A 27922-nucleotide genomic window follows, 5' to 3' on the forward strand; every position below is an offset into this window, starting at 1 on the left:
ATCAGAGTATGGCTAGAATATTTGTAAACTTAAAAAAAACCTTACCAAATAAACTTTTAAAGCGTAGGTAATTCTGACATGTAAAAAAAAAAAATTGGTGAACAACGAAATAAAGTCGTTTTTGATCACACTAGTCAAAAAGATTTTTGTTACAGAAGCGTGCTGAGCTTGAACCCAAATTCAGAAAATTTCAATTTTTGAGATGTTCCCGTTAAAAAATAAAAAATGTGGTTATTTAACAGGTTTAAAGGTTATGGCCTTGCGCATGATAAATTTTTAGAAGTCAAGTTAAGTTAAAATAAAAATGTTAGGATGATCTGACATCAACTTTGAAGACTTTTTCCATGAAATATTTACTATTAATTGAAATCAGATCTGTATTTATTTTTAATTTTTAAGTAAAAACAAAAAAAAAAAAATCAATTGTTTGTTCCTATTTTAGAAATTCAGTGTGAGCTAATTTTGAAAAATATTTTTTAATTAATTTTACTACCGAAATATCTCATAAAATGAGCCATATCTTTTTTAGTATTTTACGTCAGCGGATTAATAATATTATACATATATTCCTAAAAATTTAACGCCCTTTTAATTTTAAGTTGTTGTCTAAACCATTTAACAAACAAATACTATTCAATTCCATAAATTTTCAATTAAAAAAAAAAAAAAAAAACTATTCCAAAGGAAATCAAATAAAAAAAAATTCGGTACAAAATTTATGTTAAAAACGTTCTCAATTCAATTCATTGCATGATGCAAATTTCACTCTTATTTTGTGTGTGAACTTTGTACTGGGGCGCATTGTGATTGTGTGTATGTTGTATGATGATGGCGAATGGTGATGCAACAATGACTTGCTGCTGCTGCTGGGCTGTATTGTATAGTGTAGGTAGTTTGTGGTGTAAAGGCAAAATTAATACAGCTGTGACAGTCACATAATAGATTTTCCATGCCCATGCCATCCACAGAATTGATTTATGTTCAATTTTTCACAATTTTCCTATATATATGTGAGTTTGCTCGGTCGGTACATTGTACAATGTACAATTGAATGCATGGTGTAAATTTTTTTTTTTTTTTAATTTTCAATTCGCTGCACGACACAATTCCACACATTTTGTATTTTATAATTTTTTTTAAAGTCATTGTTGTTTTTTTTTTTTGTTGTATGTAGTAGGTTGTGTCTTTTCTTTTCCCTTACAAAAAAAAAAATTTATTGTGTTGTCATTTGGCTTTTGTTAGTTTAATTCAATTTAAGTTGGTGGTCGTTGTTGGGTTGGTTTGTGTCGTCGTCGTTGTGTCTACTAAAGAATAAAAAGCTATCACACTCTGAATGTAATTTGGTATTTACTTTTTTTTTTATTTTTTTTCTTTTTTTTTTTTGTTATTTGTTTAAGTTGTAACAACAGGAAGAGAGAAGCAATGAATTCTATACAAATATAATTATATGTTGTATAACTATTCAAAAAGTACAGGACTGTGGAAAAATTCAAACAACTTAAGGTTTTATTTGGTATTTTATTATTTCTCCAAATAATGAAATTATTTTTAATTAAGTAAAAAAATTTAATACAGTAAAAAAATATTCTTTATCGATTGAAAATCTTCAAAATCTTCATTAAAAAAAATTATTTAAATTAAAAATCTAATTTTCTTTTTTTTTTCTTTTTATTTCCAGGTATGTAAACCAAACGAAATCACAAATTGGATTAATTGGATACAAAAATAAAATCTGACATGCGGTAATGTATTGAAAATTACAATAAAATTCAACAATTAAAATATTAAAATTAGTAGGTACAATTAGAATTTATGAAATAAATTATATTTGCCTTTTAAATTGAATATATGTACATCAGAGCAGATACAAAAAATCAAATGTCTTTTTTGTTGTTGTAGGAATGCTTTGCAAAATCGATTGCTAGAAACTTCTAGAACATTCTCACCAAATATGAGCTCTTAATATTAATGGGAAGATCCTTCGTAGTTTTTTATTTTTACATCGATCTCATACTTAAAAAAAATCATTTTCTTATCAATCGACTTCTTAGCAAATGTCCTTACATATTCTTGTAGGTAATAGAACGCTCTACAAAAAAGGCCTTGTACACTTTTTTCGTTTATGTAACCGTTTAGAAGATATGCGAGGTCCAAAGTTTGAAAATTTTTTTAAAAATTCGTTTTTTTTCCTTAATTTTGTAACAAATTGAAAAATTATAGATCAAACGGGTAAGACATATTGTAGAAAACAGATTGCTATACGAAAAAGATCTTATAATACTTTCTTTATTAATCTAACCATTTAAAAGATTTTCGAGGTCAAAGATAAAAAAATTTATAAAAACTTTTCGTCCAACCTAATTTTATGTCAAATTCAAGTTTAGGATATTTGTTGGAATTGAAATACAAATAATTACACTCAACTAACAATTGTGCTTTTTTAAAAGCTTTACAGAAGCAACAAGACCTTATAAAAATACAATTCACATCTACTTATTAAAGGAACCAATGAAATCCAGTACAAATCGAGTAGTGTTACGAAGTATTGCCTTAACTTTTAACGTCCTCTAAGGATCTGGGAATTAACGGTGGAATACCAGGTCCAGACGTAGCTAGAATGACGCTTGCTATCTCAGTATTATTTTTCGAGTAATTTAACGTTACCAAGTAATTTAAGTTTAGGGGAGAGTTCAGGCACATTTGAACACTGTTGCTTTTCTGAACAAAGTCCAAAGGCTTAAGGTTTTTTTTTTCAAATTTATATTTGCACACATATTTTGAAGTATAGGTTCTCAAGAAAATTCTTAGCAAATAGAAAGTAAGCCATCGCCTTTAGCTAACGAAGAAACCATTAGAAAAATTAGTTCTTTGAAACACCTAAATAAGGCTTTTTAAATAATGTAAAATCCGTTATCCGTTCAAAATAAGAACACTTCTTTTTTTTTTTCGAAAAGTTTATAAAGAAAATAATTGGAGAACAATCACTTGATTTATGTACGGTATTAAATGAGAGCATTTTTATCATAGTGAAAAGTAAAAATTTTGACCTTCACTTGCTGGCAAGTTAAAACTGTAAAGCGATTGACCCATCAATTCTATTTTTTGAAGTTTGAATATTAATTTTGGATTATGGTTAAAAAAAAAAATCAGAAAAGTATAATGTTTGGTTGACAAAGTATAGCGAAAATATACTTTTCTGAAGCTTTTTAGTTAATTTTGGCTTTAGAATTTTTCAAACGCATCGGGTTTTTGAGATAATTAGTTTTGAAATTCCTACAACATTTTTTTTGTCATATTCATATTTTTAGAATATTTACTTGCAGTTTAAAAAAAAGTAAATTATATTTTTGGCAAGGTTTATATGCTTTGAATTCAAATTCTCACCCATCGACAGGCGAAGGGGTTTCTTTCATTCTTGAAACTTTTAATAAAGTCCAAGTAAAAGTTCGTTTAACAGATTAAAACTTGCAGTAGTTCAAATCGCTCAATAACTGACAGTAAAATCCCTTTTCGGAAGTGAATTGTGGTATTAGTTAAGTTTGTTCACATATTTCTACTATTCTCTTCGCTTCTTCCAAAAACATTTGCGATCTTTCTAGTAAATCTATGAAAGCAGAATGTTTAAAGATTTTGAAGCTGTTCAGGATTGAAATTTTTAAGTCTTCAATTTATTCGCGTTTACTTTGTCAAAATTTTGGAATAAAATTCACAGAAAAGCACGTTCATTCTAACAAATTCACTGTACGCGAAGAGAATAAAGGTTTTTTTTAAATACAAAATGTGCCTATAACTTTGTTCACAATTTCACCAGATGTAGCCTCTTAGCTACCTTTAAAGAAACAAAAATATAAAAAAGCATAAAACTTTTTGTAGTCTGGAAGTCGCATATATTTTTTTTTTTAATTTTTTTTTCCAAACCCTTTGTTAAGATCTTGAAAAATAAAAAAAAAGAAGGAACCATAAAGTCGTCAAAACGAATTATGTCCTTGAAAATTCCCAAAAAAAAAAAAAATTAATAATACAGTCAAATAAGGAGAAAAAAGGGGTAAATCTCGGAATTAATGTTAGTAGAAATTTTTTTTGCTCAATATCTTCCTTTTGCCAGTCTATAACATATCTCAAAAATCTAGAAAAATCTCATGTCCGCTTGTCGCGATTTCAAGGTCAAATCGCGAAATGGAGATTTTCAAAATTAGCAAAAATAGGCTATGGTATTATATACACATATGATACATGATTTCAAGGTATTTTTTAATGCTGATTCCAAAAAATCTAAAATCAAGACAATCTGACGTCTCTGGAAAAAGTTATACCTGTTTTTCATCTGTCAACTCATATTATTATAACAGTTGCAAACTTACTGCCGAAAACCCCTTAAAAGTTATGGTAGATGAACCAAATTTTGCATGAAGATTTTAGAATCCATCATTATTAAAAATCAAAACAATCCATTACAAAAAATATATATACCTACGAAATAATAGTATTTTTTGAAGGAGGGGCAAATTTTAGGATATGCACTAAAGAAGCTTCTTGTTCATCTTTGGGATAAGTGGTAATAGGCTAATTTTTTCATTTTAATCTTTGTTTGGATATTCTTTAACTACCCTCAAAAATATAAAAAAATCTCATGTCCGCAAGTCCTAATTTTCCTGGTTTGAAGATAAGGTGCAGATTTTAAAAAATTGAAAAACAACACTTCAGATATTTGTGTCAGATCAACATGAATAAGGTGCATTACTTTTCAGGGATGTTCAGGTTGACTTATTGTGAGTTTTTTTGCTAATTTTGAAAATCTCCATTTCGCGATTTGACCTTGAAACCGCGACAAGCGGACATGAGATTTTTCTAGACTTTTGAGATATGTTATAGAATGGCAAAAGGAAGATATTGAGCAAAAAAAATTTCTACTAACATTCATTCCGAGGTTAAACCCTTATTTGACTGGATTATAAACTTGTCGTGGTCTTTGTTTTTTGGTTTCAAGTTTTTATTTTTTTTTAACTCTTTTGCCCAGACCGGAACACTTAAATAAAAAATAACAAAAAAAAAAATAAACACCAAGTACCCGCAACCATGTAGATTCATACATATTTCTAAGAATTAGCATTTTTCTTTTATGAAAAAATAAAAAAAAAAAACTTTTTCGTTGTCGTTCGTTCAATTGAAAAAAGTAAAATACAAAAAATTAATGATCCACCATACTACTCTGATGTGTCGACCATAGTATATCTGTAAAAATTCTTATTTGTGCAGAAAAAGAGAGAGAAAGAGAAAAATAAACATTTTTTTTTTAGCAAAAACAGGGAAGCCCATCTGTGGATGAGTGTTGTTTCTTCTTTTAAAAAATTTTTTTTTTATTTGTAGTAAAACCAGAACGTTTGCAGGCTTTTTTTTTGTTCTTCTTGTTGATGTTTTTTGTTGTTTTAGTATAACAGGCTTTCCAGATTCCTATTATTCTCTTCCTATTTATCATTGTCCATAGTACAGAAAAGAAGAAGAACAACAACAATAAACAACACAGAATAGCCGGGAGTAAATAAGATAACACACACGGATGCTACAAAAAATACAAAGTATGCCCTTGTAGTTTTGTATAGGCTTATAGCAAAGAGGTACCAATGGTGATGTTGTGCTAAAGATATAAAACAGACGAAAGATATAAAAAGAGAATAAGAACGAAATTTTGCAAAAAAAAAAAACATGTAAACGGAAGCGTAAATATTGAAAAAAAAAAAAAAAACTGAAACAGAAACAGAAAAAGTATGTATCTAAATATTTCCAATCTATACGTTTTTATCTTTAAAAAAAACTTTTGAAAATATGTACCTATAGTCAGTCAAATTAGACGAAAATTCAGGGGTACCTACATCACAAAAATTATTAACAAGACTTCCAACAACAATAAAATCCAAAGAAAGTCCTATCAACAAATTTTTGTCTGTCAAAAACTCATTGAGTGATCTTTATTATATTTTCAAAAACTGTAAAAATGGTCTTCTACGTCGAAGAAACAGCCTAAGTATTTTACTGGTTCTAACCAGCGAATCGAAAATTTTGTCCAAATTTATGTTCAACGCAGCCTTTTAGGGTCATAATATTTGTGCCATGATTAGAAAATAATGATGGCTTGAGAAAGTCCAAATGCGTAATTGTACTGAAAAACTTCAACAATTCGTCTCTTTATTCTTCATTAAAGGAAAATGGGCAATTTTGTATGGAACTTGGACGTTCCGCGGCCAAGAACGATTTTGTTATTTTTTGATGTAGTTAAGTTTTACATACATTGTGCAGAAGTTTTATCCTTCTAACGTTCTTCACAAACCGATAAAATGCATTTTTGCATTTAAAAGTTAATGCAAATTGTCTCAATGTTTAAAATTGAACGTGTATTTTAAGTGCAAGATATGATAATCTGTCATTTTCCCTGAGCCTGAAGACCTTTTTCTTGGATATCCAACCAATAGAACCCAAAATATTGGCTTTTTAAAACATCAATTTCCAGTCTATTTTAAGACTTTTTTCTCAATTTTGTATTTGTTTTTTCCTTTTGAAAACTCAAAAACAAAATCTTGAAGTGGTTGGCTTAAAAAGCTTATATTTTGAGTTCCATTGGTCGGATATTCAAGATTGAGGTTTTAAATCATAGAAAAAATGACATAAAATCATATTTCATAATTTAATTAAGATAGTAATTCAATTTGCCCTTCGCATATTGCTCGATGCATTAACAACACTAATATTGCAATATCTTCCATTCCAAATGCAATACAACGAAACGGCCATAGTAAAATTTTTTTCTACGTTATAGTTCTTTCATTTGATACCAATTTCATTACTGGCCGCCAAACGTCCAATATGCTCATTCTCCTTTTCTAGAGGAATATTCAATCGATTATTTTAGAATTCAAGAGCCCATATTCTAAATTCAAAGTTAACTCTGAACTAGTCTATTCTTAAAAAGCACACCGAAAAAAAAAATTTGATAATAACAGCTATCAAATTAACATTTTTCAGTGACAAAAGTCGTCCAACAATTAAAATATCAATTTTGATATTTTATCATATCATTTTGACATTTTTTAATTTCAGGTCGGACAGTGAAAATTTCACTTTGACAATTAAAATATCATTTTGACTAGATTTTACGTTTTAGTTTATTATAATGAAACCTATTTCTATCCTTTTCATTTTTATTATTTTTATTATTTTAAGAATTTTCTTTCTTTTTTCAAAACATTACTGAAAGGGAATATTCTTTACAAAATAATGGTGATATTATTTTTTCTATTATAGGTGATATAATTGTTTTGTTATTTTCTCCCAAACTATGTGAAGTAAAATCTTAGTGCCGATCAAATTTTCTCAGTATATCATACATTTTACTTCGAAAAAACACAAAGCGCCTTTAAATTAGTACACATTAAGAATTTTTAATTCAATATTTTTCAATAATTTGGAATGAGAAATTGATATGAAAAAATGATAATAAAATATCAAAAAATATTTCCAAAATGTGACATTTAAATATCATCCTGATAATAAAAATGTTGTTTTAACATTTTAAATATCATAAAACACATTTTATAGAGCATTTTTGGCTGATATTTAAAAAATGTTAATTTGATATTTAAAAAATGTTAAATTGATATTGGTTTTTTTTTTCGGTGCAGTTAGAGTTGTCAAGGAGTTTTTAAAATCGCCAACAATGGTAAATCACCACTTTGTAGAAATAACTTTCATAAATTCGCGCTTCAATTTCATGTGTTAGAAAAATATCGATACACTTGTGTGACTAAAAACGTATGCTCGAGTGATTTATTCAAGCTTAACCCCGCCTAAGTTTACTCCTTTGTTAGTCCAGTGGATCAGTTACTATATCGGTCACACTAACATTTTAAATAACTTCAGATTCATCTCGGATCGATTAGATTACATCACACTACAGTTGGTGTCCGCAAATATTTCCCAGGGGTCTATCCCTGAACTGAAAAGTTCAAATTGGTATTCATGCAGTATTTAGATTGCAGCTCGGTCCTCTCTTCTTTTTGTTTTTTAAAGGTAGTTGTCTAAGAGCAGTGCTAGTTTTTGACCCAAAGGTGCATTCTATCGTCACGTACAGACAAATATGCCTTCAGAATTTCTCGTTTAAAGTAATGCATCAATATTGCATCTCGCGAAGACGTCATTCATTTTCGACTAACAAAAAAGCTTACTTTTTACTTACTTTATTTATAGATTAAAACAAAAAAAACGTCACGTACAGACCGACAAAGTCTACCAAGTATTTATATTTCAGGTTTTAACTCAACTAATCACTACATATTTAATCATAGGTCAAGTCATCTTGGACAGATCATCATAGGACTATTCACCAGAGGGAACATTTCATCAAGAGTAAAAATTTTAAAAAAATTATACCTACTTAACAGCAAAAAGTGTCCCTCCTCAAAATACGAATATTAAAATACAATACATTTTTTCCAATCGAACCTTTTAATGACTGCTATGATAGGTTGCTCATGATGAGTTGTCTTTTATGATATGTGCTGTGATTTGTGAGGTTTATACTGATAGAAGACTTAGTGTTTCAGCAAATCTTGTTTTTATATGATAAAATGGATTATTTAAACAGAAAAGTTAAGTTTTACACAAAAAAAAAAAAAAAACTGACATTTCAAATGTTTTCGTTTGGTAAATATTTGATAGAAAGCATATTTCTCTGATTCGAAACTAATTTTGAAACTATTGTACCACAAAAAACATGTGTCACTTTGGATGATTCTAATCAAACGATGGTATTCCAAAGGGCTCTGTTCTGTGGCCTGCACTTTTTCGCTTATTTGTATTAATTTCCTCTTGCTGTTGCAACTTTTAACCCATTTAAATGCCAAACAGATCCTCAGTTTTCTATTCGACAACAATAGAGATTCTCTAATATACCGCACTTCACGAATGTAAATCATTTAACGTAGTGGTTGATTTGAAAGCATAGGTGTCTTTGGGTGAAACTTGAGTATTTCTTGAGATTTATAAAATTTTTGTTAAACTGCAAAGAGATGCAATTTCTTTGTTTTTGGGAATAATTCTCAAGTCTCCGATTGAGACTCGTATCAATTCAGAAATTAAAAGCATTTTTTGGAAATTTTCTACTTTACTCTTTTTTGTTGTGAAGTTTGAAGTTAGAAATATGAAACCCAAAGAATTTGAAGCTTCTTTTAAAAAAAAGACGATCAAATTATCTGGCTTCTTTGGAACAAGCAAACTAAAAAAAAAAAACGAGTAACAAAGTTAAACTCCTTCCACATAATAAAAGTCTTTGTTGGATTCTTTGATATATTTTCTTCTTTTACTATCTGGAATGTAGTTTCTTTACCATATACAAAAGCAACAAACAACAACAACAAAAAAAAAAAATGAAGATGATCCCAAAAAGAAAACCATCAAGATATCTTGAAACATATGATGATGATGATGATGATGGTGCTACCAAGAAACAAGATCATAATGATGATGCTGACGGTCATAATGGCTTTTGGGTTGGTTGGTTGGTTTGGTTTTGGTATAGCTGCTCTAAGTCTGAAAACGCGCTTTTATTATTGTGTTGTTCGTATAGCTTTGAGCAAAAGATGTAAAAGAAGAAGAAGAAACCTCTAACGTAGATGGGTTAAGACGATTTAAACAAAAGCCGAACAACAAAACACTAAGAACCCGTCTTTCAAGTTTCTTTGGTTTGTTCGGAGGTTTTTTTTTTTTTGCCTTCAATCTCGTCTCTCTCTTTCTCTGTTTAAACAACAAATAACTTTTTTTATTTCTTGTATTTGCTTTCTTCATCCTTCTCTTTTCTTCTTTGCCGTATCTGATTTATATATTTTTTTTTGTTGTTTTGAAACTTAAAAAAAAATTGAAAAAAAACCTGTACACAATGTTTGGCTTCCTACGACAAAAACGAGTTTTGAGAATTGTATGTTTTCATCGTTTTCTCGATGACAGGTTCATTTTATATATAAATTATATATGGAATTCTGATATATGGAAGTAGATAAGTGTACCTATGTACCATTCTAAAATATATCTCGTCATCTTGAAAAGAAAAACAAAAAAATAAATAAAGAAATGAAAATATAAATAGAAGGGGGTTAGGTATGATTGTGATGATGATGAGGATGATAATGATGGTACCTATATTATTAACGTCATTATCACTTGTTTTTTTTTTTCTTAACAAAACAAAAAATACAAAAAAAAAACCTACCGTGCCGGAAAGATTTTGATATTTTTTTTATCACGTGGCTCACATCGCCTTTATCATGAAATCATGATGTTCTAATATGATTTTCTTTCTTTTTTTTCTTCTTTTTTTTTTGAGAAATTATAGAACAACATTTCAAACATGTGACCCTGACTTATATGATGATGAAAAGATTATATGATCAAAAAAAAAAGATGGTATTCATAAGTGAGGTGGGGTTTTGGGGAGGTTTAATAAAGAAAGAATTGTATTAATTTATATTTCTAAGCTGAAATCGGCTTAGAAAAAGATAATACCTTAAACCTTTATCTGTCTTGAGTAGGAAACGGTAATTGGTAGAAGTTTAACCATTAATTTTAGGAACAAAATTGAGGTGCAGCAACATTTTCAAGATTATGTAGAACAGTATTTTTTAAGGTTTAAGGTTTTTCGATGTCAATCGAAATCGAAGGGACTTGTAAAATATAATAATCAAACCAATCTGTCTTATTTCTTATCAAAATAGAACGAAACATACATTTTAGTTATTAAAAAATTATAAATTTTTCTTAATCATAACAACATAGTAAGAGAAGTTATTGGAAGAAAGAGGTAGATTTCAGCGTTAAAGAACAGCTATTCCTAGAATACGGACATCATTCACGCCTTTCATTGCTAGATAGACCCAACACTTTTATTTGTTTTAATAACGTACTGCCAGATCTATCATTCTAGAAACAAAAGTTAATTGGTTGTTAAAGCGTTGATTCTGTAACGAACAAACGTTTTCGTACATACGAAACGGTTTGCTTCATACAAATTGAGCCACGAAATAATTTGTTCTGTATCTGTCGCATATTTTCTTTCGGTTTTCAAAAATAATTTGGCCACAGTTTTCTTTTTGGAACTTAAAGAGCTGTCAATGTTGTTCATCATGCGATTCAGAAGTTTTAAATTGATTTTTGTAACTGAAGAAATAATTGCTCGTCAAGTTAGTAATCAAAGATTAGATTTGCGTACTCGAAGTAGCTGTTATAAACAGTTACGTTTTATTTGTTTGTTGTTACTTATTATAGTAATGCTGAAGTACCTTAACTTAATCTTTATCTGCAAAAAATTTAATAAATATCTGCGGTTGTAGTTCCCCATATTGCAATGGTTAGTCTGATCGACCGGCCAGAAATTCGAAATTTTTTCAAGAGTAATGAGACAAAGTTTCACCGTGTTAAAAATGTGTTTATTTATTTAAAAAGTTGCGGCTTTTTGACAAGGTTATCTTTGGTCTTTTAAAAGTTTTGCTTTTCGGTTTTAGGATTCTGCAATCATTTTTTTTTCATTGGAAAATTTTAGTGTTCCCAAGAAGATGCATGATCTTGTTTCAACCTCCCTATCTCTCTTCTCTTCCCTTGCTAAGTGTTATAAACTGCTATATTTTTGGACTAGTTTTAGTGGTCAGTTTGGTTTGTCAGTTGAAAGACTTTTGTATTGTTCCATATTAAAAAGTTATCTTATCGATAAGATGTTTTTAAGCTTATTTCCAATGATGTAGAGACCGCATCAGTATTTACAAAATTTTTAATATTTAATGCTTACTGATAATTTCGCATACAAATTATCATTTAAATGGTACCGGATTGACTTCATTCTTTAACAGACATTTGCTCACAAAGCTCGTAAAAAAAACTTTTTTGATAGTCTTTTTAATTTATTTATTTAAGTTCAGCAAAACAAAATAAAGAAGCAAAGTTAGCTCTCAATGCTTTGTGTCCATTTTTTTCTAGTCCAAAATGTAGACTTACCACATGCATGTTGTACAGTGTTTAAGCTTTGGATTAAAATTATTTTCAATAAAACGGAAAACGATGAAGCTATCTAATTAACTTTTAATTAGACACATCACCAGGAAATCTATCTTATTTTGACCAAAATCATTTTCCAAAAAACTTGGTTATCGACTAGTAACTTTTCAGCTAACCACTTCAGACTTTCATTTCAGATAAAATGAAAACTATTTCTGACAAATCTTGTTCAGATTACTGAAATTGAAGTAAGGTTTTATGAATAACCTTAAAACGCTTTGCACTTGTTTTCTTATGAGTTTCATTTAAAAGTTGAACGATAAACGTTTAAAACATCCTGCAAAAGGTAAAAACATTACTCTTTAGAAATATTCAAGTGAAACATAAGTTTTTACATATTCGGCAGTATTTGATAAGGAACAAAATATTAGTCTTAACAAAATTGCAAAGAAATACTTATTTCTATAACAACGCAAAAAATAGTTTGATATTTTCTTTTTGTTAGCTAAGCTTTAAGGGATTCTTTAACTGCGTCCTAGGCCAAAAAGGGACGAGTTGAAAACTGAACATATCTTACCGCTTTTTGAAAATTTTAAACAAAATATTTTGAAAACTTAGATTCAAAATGAACTTGATGCAAAAAAAGCATGTTTAAGTTTGTACAATGAGCCAAATATTTTACCCAGTGATGAGTAAATCACTATGAAAAGTTAAAAACGAATTTTTTTTTTTTTTTTTTTTTTTTTGATATCAAAATAATCAATACAAAAAAACCATTATTTTTCAATAATTTCATAAAAAAAGCAGACAAAAATGCAATAAAAAATGTTTACAATTCAATGACTCATTTGAGATATCAACCAAATTATTTATTTGAAAAATGGCAAAACATTGCAACTTTTGCTTTGTACATTAATTTTTTTGTTTAACGATTTTATTATTGTGTCTCAATAAAATCGTAAGCAAAAATCTTTGTTTTTTTTTTATTATCAAAAATACATGCATCACGCATCGATTGAGCTAAACAATAAAAATAAAAATTATGAAGTCTACTTATATTTCATGTACATGTGAATACAAATATATATTTTTTTATATATGTAAAGAACCACATTTATTTTCCAATTAAAAACTGATAAGAAATTTTTAATGACTACAATTAATTGATGATGTACTTCATGACTGGGTTGCATGTCAATATACCAATGGGCAACGATTATGATGATACTTGATTATATAAAAAAAAAACACACTTTATTGACACAACGTGACACAGTTTTCATCAAAAAAATAAAATAAAAAAAAAATTAACTCCAGATCATCATTTGATATATTTAATTAAGGACCGCAGGGGATTTTTTTTTTATATTCTTTATTATTTTTTTTTTGTTTGTATTAAGGGTTTGTGTACTTGTTGTCCGCGAGTAGAATAGTAAGAGTTTTTGAGAATATTGAAGAAGTACAGAAAAAGAATACATACAATTTACATATATATAAAATATTATACATAGAAAAGGAGGTCGACACAATGATGAGAGAATATGTATCTATCTCTGTATGATGATGATGAAGATGATGATGAAAACGTTGCTAATTGACAAACAAAGGCTTGACATTTGGCAAATAGGCTTGACCCTAGATTGCCTAGAGATTGCATCATTTCTCTTGTCATTTGTAAGTTTTTTTTTTTTATTTCTGTGTGTTTCAATTTTTTGTATGACACTTATATGTGCAGAAAATTGTGTTTACATTGTTCTTTAATTATTTTATAGTTTGGTAGTTTTTTTTTTTCTTCCATCTTTGTTTAAGAAAAATACATGTACAATTGAATAATATATAGCTAAAGACCGCCCTTGGGCTTCAAGGCCGAATATCACTGGATTTCAGAAAATCTTTCCAGTTCCAAAATGTACAATAGAATCAGAACAACTTAAAGAAATTATTTTTTTTTTTTTAAACCAAAATCGGTTAATATAAATCAGAAACTTCAAAATAACCGGAAAATAGTTAGTTTTGACAGTGAACCACATATTTTGCCCAGCGCTGTATCACTTTCACGGTTTTTAAGACGAATGCTCACCAAAGACTGCAAGTTTTCCATTTTATCCTGATTCTTGACTCTTTAATAAAAAAAAAAAAAGACTCAACGAGTTGAACAGTAGAGTGGAGCGTTTTGAACTTTTTTTTCAAATCAAAGCAAATGCAAATCATGTTTAGTGTATTCTGAACTTATTGTGGTAATTTTTTTTTATTCGACAACTGAAAAAATACAAATCGAGAAACCACTGAAGAATCCTCGTTTTTCACGAGAATCGATGTTTTGTAAGTTTTTTCAACCCATCTGAATTGATTTATTCTTTTTCAATTCACTAAGTGCTGCTCGTATCTTATGTTTAGTAGTCTCAGGGATCAAATCTGGTTCTCTAATTTGAGTCTTTCAAAAAATTCCACCTAGAATAACTTTCTTTTACAGTTTGATAGTAGTTGCTAAAATGCTGTGAAGGATCCTAGTTGAAGAATTATTTCCAATAATCACGTAATTTATATGGGATTTAAGAAAACGTAACTTTGGCATACTCTTGCACTAAATACAGTTTGTTTCTCTCACTAAATACTAGTTAGACACGTTGATCAATTACTAGCAACAATCAATTGTAGTTTTCTATTGGTATAGGAACTAAAAGCATTAAAATTAATATAAAACAAATTATTTCCAACAAAACATCAAAAAAAATAAAAATTTAACGCCAACTGAAACGTAAAATGATTTTTCAAATCAATCAATTGACAACCGTAATACCAACATTTCTTGCAATTGATAGTTTCTATCGTTTGTCAATTGATATTTAAGAACCGTAATCGGGCTCCTTATTTTCTTTCATGACTGCAGTAGTTTGTGACTGGGTTTTTAGTCGTTTAGATAGTTGATGTTTTTTATTACTGCACCTGCTTTACTTAACTGCACTATGATATAAAATTTAAGTTTTGTATCTCTTAGCTCAGATATTTTGACCAGTTTAAGGCCAGTTTAAAGTTTTTTTTTTTGCACACTGTTTTACTTTTGGCCATGAACATTTTAACTGAAGAAAGTTTTAAAATTTGTTTGATAATAACTTTTAAATACTTTGACGTTAAGTTACTTAAAGAAGACAAGAACTCTTAATATTACACTGGTCAACAAGGTTTTTGCCACAACAACCAAAATATACTTTTCTAGTAGTTTTTGATGTGGCTGAACTCGAATCTGAAGTCAAAAAATTGTTATTGGCCTCCGTTTTTGCAATATTACCGTTAGAAAATGTCAAAAAAACGTCATTTTGGCTGTTTTCGAGGCTATGTTTTTATGTGAGGTAGTTATGAATTAATTTGTAACGGTGCCTATAAGAGCTAGTTTTATTCTTTCAAAAAATATTTAAATCTTTCCGATATCTCTTTTACTGCCCGAGATATTTAAAATTTAAGTAGCGGTCTTTGAATCAGAAACAACACAGGCCAACAAAACGAAACTTTTTTTGCCACAAGAACCAAAATTTACTTTTCTGAAGGTTTTTGGGTTACTGAACTTGAATCCGCAATCAGAAAAATTCTATTAGCCTTCGTTCTTGAAATATTACCGTTAGAAAATGCAAAAAACGGTTTTTTTTTTATAACGGTAATATTTCAAGAACGGAGGCTAATAGAATTTTTCTGATTGCGTATTCGAGTTCAGTAACCCAAAAACCTTCAGAAAAGTATATTTTGGTTCTTGTGGCAAAAATTCTGTGACCAGTGACTTAAACTTTAGATTAAATTTAGTTTCTCTTTGGCTTACTAACTGAAACTTAAGATATCTCGAGCAATTATAGAGATATCGGGAAAATTTAAACAGTTTTATAAAGAAGAATATCTTTTCTTATAATCACAAATTTGTTTATAATGAATTACCCCACATAAAAACCGAAGCTCGAAAACAGCCAAAATGACGATTTTTAGCATTTTATAACGGTAATATTTCAAAAAACGGAGGCCAATAAAATTTTTCTGACTTCAGATTTGGATTCAGCACCCCAAAAAATACTAGAAAAATCTGACTGCAGTTAAAATTTAGATACTAGCAAACTAAAAATATTAGTGTTTAAACCACACAGATTGTCTGAAGCCTGCATTAGCAGCCTATTAGTAAAATAATGGCAGTATTTTGCTTTACAGTTGACGAACTCAGTCACAAAATACTGGATGGTTTTACTAAAATATTTTTGCAAGAACATAAATTTTCTTTTATTGACTGCAATAGTTTTTGACTGCGGCTTACTAATTGACTGTTGTCAAAGTTTACGAATATGCTAACTATGTAAAAGTTAAGAGCTCAATACAAACGACTTTAACTAATATTTAAAAAATCAGATTGGTAAAAAAAAATTCATTTTCTTACAGTTTTTGTTCAGTTGTAAAACTGCAGTAAAAAGGTTTTTTGAACTCAAAGTTATTGATATAAATTTGTATTCAGAAAATATTACCTAACGAAATTGTACATAAAAAAAAAGCATTATTAGCATTTTCTAGTTTGCAACTGGTTTGAAACTAATGCAAGAATTTGAAACTTAGTTCCTGATTGACTTTGAATGATATTTTGAACATTTTCTTTTCAATTATTAACAACGTTTGAATTTAAGATTAAATTTTGGATTACTTTGCTTTTTTTCTAAGAAATCTGCAATGCAGTTTTGTTTTGTTACTTTTTTTTTGTTGTTTTGTTTTTCAAGTTCATTATGATGGCAACACTACATAACATCAGGTTTTTTTTTTTTTTTGTGAGAGTTGAAATGCAGGTGGATTTCTATTTCGTTCTTACAATATTCTCTTCCCCCCACATACATCCATTTCCATACATTGCAACATTATACCATCATTGTAGGGGGAAAAATTATTCATAAGAATCCATCAGCATCAGCAACAGAATCCATTGCATCTTTATAAAAGAAATGTTGCTGCCACAGAGGCTGAAGCGCACACACATACAGATCAAGAGTATAGTTGAAGCAACAAAAGAATTCCTGGAGGCCTGCAGCAGCAGCAATAGTAGTGTAGTAGCAACCAGAAAAAAAAAAACCAACAACAAATGATTGAGATTTATGTGGGAAATGAAAAAAAATATTTAGTTGGTTGCGCTGCAGTTTTTGTTTTTTTTTTGTTTATATTATTTTTCAAAAAAAAAAAACAGTTCTCCTTCGATGCATGTGACTTGGACCTGAAAGAAACAAAAAAAAGAATATATTTATTCAGAGGAGTAGAATATCCTATGGGAACTCTGAATGGAATATAAACAAGTGTGGACTTCGTCCTTGTAACGTGATGTATAGTGTGGTTTGGCCACGCCATGAGACCACGATTTGTATCGTGTTTTGTTTCTGTTCGTCGCATCGCATGTAATGGATGGTTATTAAGATTAAACTGTGATCACATCTTTTTCATACAAAGAAAAAAAAAAAATATGCAGGGAAGTCTTATTAATTGCTTTATTTATTGGACTTGAAGTTTATACAAAGTAAATTTGAGTTCAAGTTTGTTTCTTTCTTTATTGAACGATACATATCAGCTGATTTTATTATTGTTTTGTGTTTTTTTTTTTTTTTTTTCATTTTTATATTACAAAATTATTAAAAATTATTCAAATATATCAAACTTTCTTTGTTGCCTGAAGATTTTCCAATCTTTCTTCACTTTTTTTGGCAGTTTGAGTTCTCGAAATATTGGCATCCGATCTTTTTTGTAATTTTGTGGGAAATTCTATTTCCTCAACTATTTCAAAAGCTTTTTACAAAATAAATTAAGACTTTTGCAAATCAAATTCACCTCCTGAAAAATAAAAGCTTGAAGTTTACAATTCATTTATTGGAATTGATGCTCTGTCATTTTTCACAATTTTTTTTTGATCCGATGTACAGAACTCAAGATGTTTACTTGTTAAGCAACTGTTTTGGAGGAATTTCTGTTTACTTTTTTTATTGAACTTTGAATTCTATATTTAATGAGAAGTTATGGACTGTTTAAAATTATCATATCTTATGTTCTATCCATCGTACAGCCAAAATTGATGTCTTCAACCTTAAGGAAAATGATTCTGTATTTAAATTATACTTATTGTTAAATTCAAGCATTTTATATCCAGAAGATGAATTTGATTTGCAAGAGGGTGAATTTGGTTTGCAAAAGAAAGAATTTAATTTGAATAGTGGTGGATAAATTTAAAAAAAGCATGATTTCAGTGCCGAATACTACAACAAATGAAATTCACACAATCTTAGTTACTTGCGTCTAGGACCCTTATCGTGCATCAAATCCGGTACTTTTGAGTTTTGACAAAGTTTTTATAGGCAAATGAATATTTTAAGTTATCAATCATAATTTTTTTAAATGCAACAATTTTTTTTTATTAGTTTTTAGACTAGTTTTGAGAAAAAGGCTGTAACACGTTCTCTAAAGTAATATCATTGGAGCCTATAACAGTCTCTGTGGGCTAAAGGGCATACGAATTAATGCTTTTCAAATAGTCAGTACTATTCTAATTAAAAAAATTCAGTGCAGAAAACCATTAAAAATGAGATAAATCAAACCTCATGTGAATTTTAAAATTTTCTGTTTTCAATGGCGTCATAATTGAATGGTCTTTGACGACTCTATATCACGAGAGTTTTATGTAAAAGAATCTGTACCTCGCTAGGTTCTACTATCCATAATTTAATGGAACATTGGACTGACGAAATTTTTGTTAGAATTCAATGACTGTATTCATTGACGATGTACAGTGGTTCTGTTTGTATGGGACAATTGGTCAAAATTCAATAAAATATGAATTACTAAATTACTAAACCGATTTAAATGAAATTTGGTACAGATGTATTAAAATTGGTCCATTCTGAAGTAATTCACTCAAATTCCTTTGGTAATTCACAAATCGGAGTTTTCTCTAAGCCAGGCATGTCAAACTCGCGGCCTGCGGCTCACAACGAATAACTTTTCGGCCCTCGACATTTTTAATAATTTTGAGCTTAAGGTTATGATTTATATTTTCTGTTGAACGCACATTCACATTTTTTTTTTAATGAACAAATAAATATAATAATAAATATAAAATATGAAATCTTATGGCTTAAATCATGGAAGGAAGTTCTGTTCGCAACTATAGGTTGAATCATTTTTCGTGGCCGGCATTCAAAAGCAACTTAGCTTTTTGGGATACCAGAAAGGCAAGTGCCCTTCATTTTCTTTGATTTTTTCCACTAAAATAGAATAATGGCGAATGATATGGAAATGGAGGAATGCGATTTCTAGTGTGACTCTGAAGTAATTTCAAAATTTCTGTGAAGTGGATATGACCGAATTTTATAAGTATTTTTCAATCAGATTTGGGACAATTTAAAACTGCCATATAAAATCGATGCAAGCATATATTTTCCAAAACAAAAAATGTAGCTTTAAACGGTCTCCGAACTCTAAAAAACTGTGAAAAAATGTTGTGCTTTTAGATTCAGCCCATAAAATCTACACTCAATTAGGTGCTTGAGCATAATAAAAAAATATTTTCAAAAAGAACAAGTACTCTTCTGTTTAGAACTGTAAAACAATCTGAAATTGACCGAAAAACGGCTAAGTAAAAAATCGTTGAAATCTGAAAACATTGAAAAACGGTTTTTTGACGATAACTTGAAATTTTGAGGGTCCACGAAAAATTTCAAGAGCAATATGATGTCCTGTCCTGCGAGCACATGTTTTAATTATGTATAGAGAGGAATAAGTCACTTAGATCCAGCCTAACTTACACTTTGGTTTTAAGAAAAAATGATAGTAGAGAAGAGATTCCAGGTATTCAGGAAGAAAACATTAATGTTACCATTCTTCTTATTTTTATTAATCTGTTTTATAAAAAATTTGGTTTAACTTTTTTTTGCGGCCCATAAAAATTAACATCTCGCTGTTTTGGCCCCTAGTAACCATTGAGTTTGACATGCCTGCTCTAAGCCATCCAAGAGGATCAGTCGTGACTTAAAAAAAAAACCTAATTTTCCACAAATTATATCAGCTTTTCTCAAACAGCCATGTAACTCATTAATTGTATGTTTTCAAAAATTTTGTATCAGGCAAAAACTTCCGATCGACCTTCAAGGAGTCGTCTGCAACGCTTTTTATAAGCTCCAATTTGTTTAATGAATAAAAATTCACATTCTTATCCAGTAACGCAACGCTCATTACTAGTTCCACAAACTCAAAACAAATCCATAATTATTTGAATGCCAACTTTATTTCGCAAATTGATATTTTGCATAAATCTAACTTTGTTTAAGTAGATACCACGAACTGTCAAAAAAGTCTCATCATGAATAACGGTAATTAGTTTTCGTTTGATAATTTTATGACATTCTACCTAATTTAAAGGACTTAAAGATCATAAAATCTTTTCAATTACCCTCAAGTTCTGCTAATTTATATAATCTGCTAACCACACAAACGATCCATATTCAGTTAAAAAAGGTCTGAAACTTTCAGCAGTATAAAATATTGATGACATCTTTTTTTCTCTTTATTTGAATATATAACTCAAAAACTGTCACCAAGCATAAATTTTAAAATAATCATTGACAGTCACAAAAAAACCAATAAAATAAATTTCCCTTTACAGCTATTATAGGCAGACAATAGTTTGTTTCTGTCGAAGTCAAACCGCCCACCTATCATCATTAAAAAAAAAAAACAATTTTAAAATAAATAATCAAAAAAAAAAAGAACAACAAAAAATATTCAAAAGAGGTGAAAGCAGCGTTTGGGTTTTTTTTTTTAGAGAAACGTCATTATTTTAACCTTTTTTTTTTTGTTCCAAGGCACACAGTCACCACAAAATGCAACCGCAAAGTAAAATGATTCAAAATTAAAACTTCGCGCCAAAGGTAAAGAACCTTTTTACCGTTACCTATAAAAAAAAAATAAACAAATAACTAGTTAATATGTAATAAAAAAAAAAATATAAAATAAAAAAACAAAACAAAGAGTGAAATTTCCAAAAGCAAAAATACACACAATGTAAACACAACAAAACTTCAGTTCAGTTCGGTTTGAATCATTGTTGTTTGGGGGGTTTATGACCAGACCATTGCAGGAAAAGAAGACGCGTTTATAATGTGTGTTGTATACGCTTTCACCTTAATAAGATTGATGGGTCAGACTAAAGGTTTTTTTTTTTCTTTCTCTATCTCTTTCGGTTAACATTTAAAATTTATTATGATCTCTTTGTTGTTATTGTTTTGTTGTTGGGAAATGCTGATTTTGTATAGCCTATTTGCAAACTTACAAATGCAAATTAGAAACTAGGTACACTCATAGACTCGTATTGCAGCAGATAAACGCACTCAACACGCACATGAATAAATAAAGAAAATATTTAATTTTTTTTTGTTCTGTTTTTTGCATTTAATTAATTGTTAAATATTTAATCTAAACAAATAGTGTTTGTTATTTTATTTTGTAGAAGGTTTATTGCACAAATATAATATTTTAAAATAACAATATAATTAACCTAATAACGTGTGATGTGTGTCGTAAGTGCAACGACCAAAAAAAATGCATTTTTTATATAAAACTAAAAATATTTAGTAATTTAGAAAAAAAAAACTAACCTCTCAAATATTTTGTTGTGAAATATTTGTATATATTTTTTTCAAAATTATATAAACATTTGATAACATGAAATTAACAATAAATATTGATGCACTCATCAACAAATAATTATTAATAGGTAGTGTGGCAGCACGTTTTGTCATTTTTTCACGTCTATATTTATTGTGATATTGTTCGAGAGTTGATAGAAAATTCATAAATTTAGCACGATTTTATTGAACTTTGATAAACTTTTTTTTTTCTTTTTTAATTTATTTAAAGTACCTCCCCATAATTGATAAGACAAACAAATAGTATCAGTTATTTTCAAAACGTTTACAAATGAGAAATGTTTCAACTCTTTTTTTTAGTGAAGAAGTTTTTATTGAATAATGATTTATTATGCCCAAAAAAACATTCGTATGTTTACATCTTCAATTCGAAAGAAGGGGTTAAGACACTCCGAAAGAACAACCTTTATCGGGTCAGATAAAAAAGATTTTTCAGAACTTTAACAAATTTCGTTTATAATGTTTGAAGTGCATTTAAAAAAAGTTGAAAAAAATATTTAGAAAAAAAAGTACGTATACGCCATAGTGAACATTAATATGCATCGAACTTCCATAATCTTGCCTTTTGTATTTATTAATTAATTTTTCGTAACCTCCTTTTCATTTTGGAATTAAAAAGATATTTGTTCTGTTTCGGTGGGGGAATTCAATAACTTATTTTACAATTTTTTGTTTTTTAGAGATTCGTATGTTTTGGAAGAAAAGATTTTCTTTTAGGTTGCCTCTTTTAAAAAATCTCAAAAAAGCTGTAATTTTTTTTAAGAAATCTTGCAAACAGAAAAACTAATGGATTATAAAAGCAACGAAATTTCAGTTCAATAGATTTAATTTTAAATAATCAGGGCAACAAATTTGAAAACGTGCATCATCCAACTGTTATTTATTAATTCCCTGACAGTATTCCTAGACACAAACTATACAAGAACTGAATAATAATAAAAAACTGATCCAAAGTTTGCCGCCAAAATTGACGCAAAAACCTCATTCATTTAACAACAATATGTGTATGACTATGACTAAACAAAGTTGCAAAGAAGAAGAAGAAAAAAATATTCCATCCAAAAAAAAAACAAAACAAAGAAGCAAATACAAAAAAAAAAAAAAACTAACCAATTATTATAATCAAAAAACTCATGTGGTGATGATGGAGAGAAGTTTCTTCTTTAAGTTAACCATGCTGCTGCTAATGAATATTGAAGTGACCCAAACGAATATGAATAGAAGATATATATAAAAAAAAAAAATGAACACAAAAATGGCGGAAAAATAGGAAAAAAAAATTTTTTAAAATGAGAGAAAAAGTCAATGACACCATAGTCCGACTTCGTGCGTCTTTGTCGACTTGACTCAACTCTAGCAGCCATCAAGAAGACGAAGAAAAAGAAGTCTTTTCAACAATAAAAATGGGTGGAAAGAGGTGGAATTACAATATTCCAATGTGAGTTGAGTGGATGTGCAACCAGTGCCGGACTTGGGTGTTGTTTTTTTTGATGCCCTAAAGTGACATTAATTTAATTAATATGGAACTTCCGTGATTCATTTTCATGTCAATTATTTTTGAAGTTTTGACACATTAAAACAAAAAAAAAAAACTTAAGATTGATGATAAAATTGCAGTTTCTTTAGGTTGGGGTTACCTCAAAAACAAAATACACTAAATTAAACAATTTAAAATCCAGCATTGGAGAGAATTTTTTTTTTTTTTCAACAATAAAAGTTTCCATCAAGCACGATACGAAGGAAACAAACAAAAAAAAAACTACAATTCTTCGCCCGGAAATTGTAAATGAGCGCGTATGGAAAGAAAATTCAAAATGCCGATTTCTTTTTTTGGGGTTGAGACTTGCAAAAAGGAGGCAAATTGCAATAAAACAAACCAACTTGGAGGCGGTGCATGATGATGGTGGCACACAATCAAAACGACTTTCGTCGGTTTTTGTTGAATTTTTGCTGCACTATAAAAAGTCAGTGCATTTGTCTGATGAAGAAACCTTTTGGTTTAGTTTTTGGTTACTTGCAGTGTTGCCACCGCAAAAAAATTGTAATAATTTATCGAAAAATATATTTTTTCGAACAATGAAAGATAAATATTTTGCGAAATGTCAAAGAAAATGTATGGATTTTGGAATAAGTTTTTTAAAATCAACTGAAAAGACTTGTTTTTGACCTTTTTGACAATTCTTTTGTGTCAAAAAATTAAGTTATTCAGGATTTTTAAAATATATTTGATCCATTTCGAGTCCTTCTGGCAACTCTTTCAAGTCATAAAACGATGCACTTGCAATAATGTTTATTTGTTTTTATTATTTTTTTTTTTTTTCGTATTCTTCGTTAGTAAGTTAATGTGCAACAATTTTTGCAATAAAATTCAACTTCTATGGCACGAATTTGTGCAGAAAAATAAAAAAAATAAATAAAAGTAAGTAAGTTTGTGTTGTATTTTTTAGGGCGAGGTGTGCTTAGTTACAACATTGGAAATCGTGATGCTTTACAAATAAGAAAAGATATTGTTCATTTCGGATTGGCAGTGCAGTTAAAATCAAATAAAAATGCACGAACAAGTTGCAAATGCTTGCATTGTTGTTGGTACTAATAAAAATCAGAAAATAATTTTGCGTACATACATTAATACATACATTAGGGTGGTTTTTTATGAAGATAGTTTTGAAATTCTTCAGTTATAATATTTTATCGTAAGAAATGTTTTCTTCTAACCAAAAAAAAAAAAAAAAATAGCTGAACGTCCAAAGATCTTTTTGGTCCTTTATATCCAGATTTTGGGGAGTTTAATGAAATTTTTAGTATCGTAAATTTTCGTGAGGTTAAATGATATTGATGTGACCAAAATTTTTAAGTGGAACATCGGAGTCGGAAGTTACGTTAAAATGACATTTCTTCCTTGAAGCCTAGATTAAGGCAAGATTTAAAATATTATCATAACTTTTTTAAGCAAACAAATGCGTTGATTTAATTCAGTAAATTATTTTAAGGTCCAAAAACATAAGATTTATGGAGTTTTCAGTACTTTTTTCCGGATATTTATCTAATAGAAAATCATTCAAGAACCATTTCAAGATAAGTTTATCTCTATTCCATAATTTTCAAATTTAGAGACGCATTTCAGCAAACCTTGTTTTTAGAAACACTAAAATACGAATAGAAGACCTTAGTATTACCGTGATAACTATGGTCAATTGATTTTAAACTTATATATAGAAAATTAACATCGAAAGAAGAAAATCATCAATAAAAATCGATATAGTTTCAAAAGACACAACAATTTTGTTGAATAGGTAGTTAATAAAAAATCCTTTAACTTCGTAACCTCATCATCATCATGCAGTTGTAATTCATTATGTTTTCTTTTTTTTTTTTACTACATATAACAGATATTAAACCAATTTGTTGCAATTATCATAAATTTGTAATTATGGCATTAAAATTGAATCACAATCATCAGCAAATGAAAGAAACCACCAACTCCATCATTAACATTGTGGTTGGGTGTTCGTGCGTCCACAACTTCTTCATCATAGTCGACATTTCGTCGACGCAGTTTTGTAAAAAAAAAAAAAAAACGATTGTTATTTTGTTTGTTAATTTCAATTCATATCTTTTTTTTTTCTTTCTCCTTTTTTCTGTGTGTTCGTTTGTTTGTTTCATTTGTTTTTTTCTTTTCTTTGTGATGGAGTTCAATGATCTTTTTGTGGTACTTTTTTTTTTTCTTAAATAAATTTACAAGATCATCATGCTGCTTTTGCATCTTCTTTAGTTTCTATTATGAAAAAAAAAAGAAACAAAAACAATAATAACACAACAACAAAAAAAAAACTTAATTATATCTCTTTTAATCTTGTTTTTATGATTTACCTAGGTTTAATTTTTTTGTGTTGTTGGTGGCGACGAAAAAAACGATGGAAATTTACTAAACAAAAGTTATGACTTTTTTTTTTGTCATTTATAGTTTATTTGAATAAGCTTATAAGATAGATTAATGAAGGCATACAAATTAGATAAAGATGTAAATTAAAAAAAAATATAATTAATAAGATATATACAATTCGATTCATTGATTTACATAATTCTGAAGAATGAATCAATACAAAAGAAAAACAAAAGAATATACATAAATTATAGGCAAAAATTTCCAACAGGTGTCGAATGAAACTATAACAGCAAATCTTTTGCTTTTAGTAATTCTTGAAAATCACAACAAGAAAACTTAAATCAAGTCTCTTTACAAAAATTTGGATAACTCTTTGACTTTCACATCATTTCTTGGTTGATTTTATGTGTCTGTACGTGACATTCCTATGTTTTAATTGTAATCACCTAATAATCTAAGAATGGTGCCTTTAATAGATACAATCTTAAGCGAGATAGTTAGAACAAAAAATTAGGAATATTTGTCTGTACGTGACGGTTTAAGCTACTTTCTCATTAAAATGGTTTTTTCTTACTACTAACTTAGTATAAATTTTTGAAAGCATTTCAATGATTTCTATGTTAATATGTTTTATTTCAAGAAGAAATTACAGTTTGAATATTCGATTAACGAACTTGTCAGTAAGCCTTCAATTGGAACAAAAAGTAATTTCTAAACAAATAAAATCTACTACTTTTTAACTTTGGAACATGAGTTTATCCGTAATTATTTAGTTTCCCAAAAGCAAAAAAAAAAAAAGAAACCCCAACAAGATCATACAAAATAACCTAATAAAAACCTTACCTAGCCATTTTTACAAAGGCTTTTTTTAAGAGTCCTTAACTCTTAGTAGTAACTCATTTTTATATTCTCTCTTTTTCTTTTTTTTTTATAATTTAACGTTGTTGGCCAATTAAGCTCGAAAAAAAATGGTTGTGTGAATATGTTAAAGGGCATCTATCCTCCATATCGGTCGTTAACTATAAAGAATAGATGCATTCGTGTATAAAATAATCAACCTAGAGAAAGAGAGAGAGAGTAAAAAAGTATAGAGGAAGGAATATGATGATGTTCTTTCTCTTCCATCCATAATTTGCCTTTGTGAAACTTACTTTTACAAAAAAAGAAAAAAAAAAACGCTTACGAGTATTTGTTTTTGAATAAAGCAATTTGTTGAAAAAAAAAGGATAATTGAAATATAAAAGTGCACTCACCAAAAAAATGGGTCAGTACTTTAAATATCAAAGTTTGTTTGTTTTTGTATTTCTCATGCTCGTGCTATTACTTTTGTTTTATTTTCAGTTTTACATATCTACCTTTAAAAAAACTAAATGTATTTTTAGAATTAATTAACAATAATTTTTGAATTTTTATTAATTTCTTGTTTTCTTTTATATACTTTCAGGTACGTAATGTTATATGGAGTTCTTTGGAATATAATCAAAATTATTTAATTGGATATACCATATAAAAATGCACAAATTGTAAGTTTTAATTTAATAAACTTATACCGATATATACCTCAATACATAGTTGGCTTAAACGCTTCTAAAGATATGTGTGATTATTTGACCCTGTTGTAAATATATTTTTTTTTCTATTTAGATAAGCTATTGATCAAAATTTGTCCCATAGAAAGTAGAATATTGACACACATATCTGTTTCCCAAATTTCAAAAATAATCAAATTTGATATTATTTATGCTCTAAAATTTTGTTTTCATTTCTATATTGATATTTTATTGAGAAATTAAGAAATCAATAGATTATAAAAAATAAAAAAAAAATAGAGAATTGATTATACTTGATGTGAAAATGTTTAAACAACGACATTTATCAAGTAATAACATTAAAATTCCTAAGGAAATTTAAGCGAAAAAATAACATAGTAACCATATTATTAAAAATTAAATAAAACGTTACCATTGCACTCGAAAAGGCAAACTTTAAGTGAATACTGTGCTTAGATGGATCCCTAAAGACTTTTATAAACCAGACGTAAGCCAAACAAGATCTATATCTTGTTGCAACAATTTTTTGAAGGTATTATGTATACTTACTTAGAAAACTGCATTTTTAATTCAATTTCCTTCGGAAATAGAGCAATAAGATCTGCAAGGATCTCAGATATATACATCCAAATTAAAGACCAAGATATCAATTACTATTTATTTTATTTTATTTTATTTTATTTTATTTTATTTTATTTTATTTTATTTTATTTTATTTTATTTTATTTTATTTTATATTATTTTATTTTATTTTATCT

At 28.4% G+C, this 27922-nt stretch overlaps 1 protein-coding gene and 1 long non-coding RNA gene across 8 annotated transcripts in view; both read left to right on the plus strand.

Annotated features, from left to right (window-relative positions):
* LOC129921295 (protein split ends) overlaps positions 1 to 27922 on the plus strand; it is a 176628-nt gene that overhangs the window by 69829 nt on the left and 78877 nt on the right. The gene's annotated exons all lie outside the window — the stretch shown is intronic.
* LOC129921296 (uncharacterized) lies at positions 426 to 27810 on the plus strand. The gene is made up of 3 exons (XR_008773494.1): positions 426 to 1335; positions 1679 to 1742; positions 27059 to 27810. It is a non-coding gene; the product is annotated as an uncharacterized LOC129921296 (long non-coding RNA).

The sequence above is a fragment of the Episyrphus balteatus genome, chromosome 1 (assembly GCF_945859705.1).
Source record: "Episyrphus balteatus chromosome 1, idEpiBalt1.1, whole genome shotgun sequence".
Lineage (NCBI taxonomy): Eukaryota > Metazoa > Arthropoda > Insecta > Diptera > Syrphidae > Episyrphus > Episyrphus balteatus.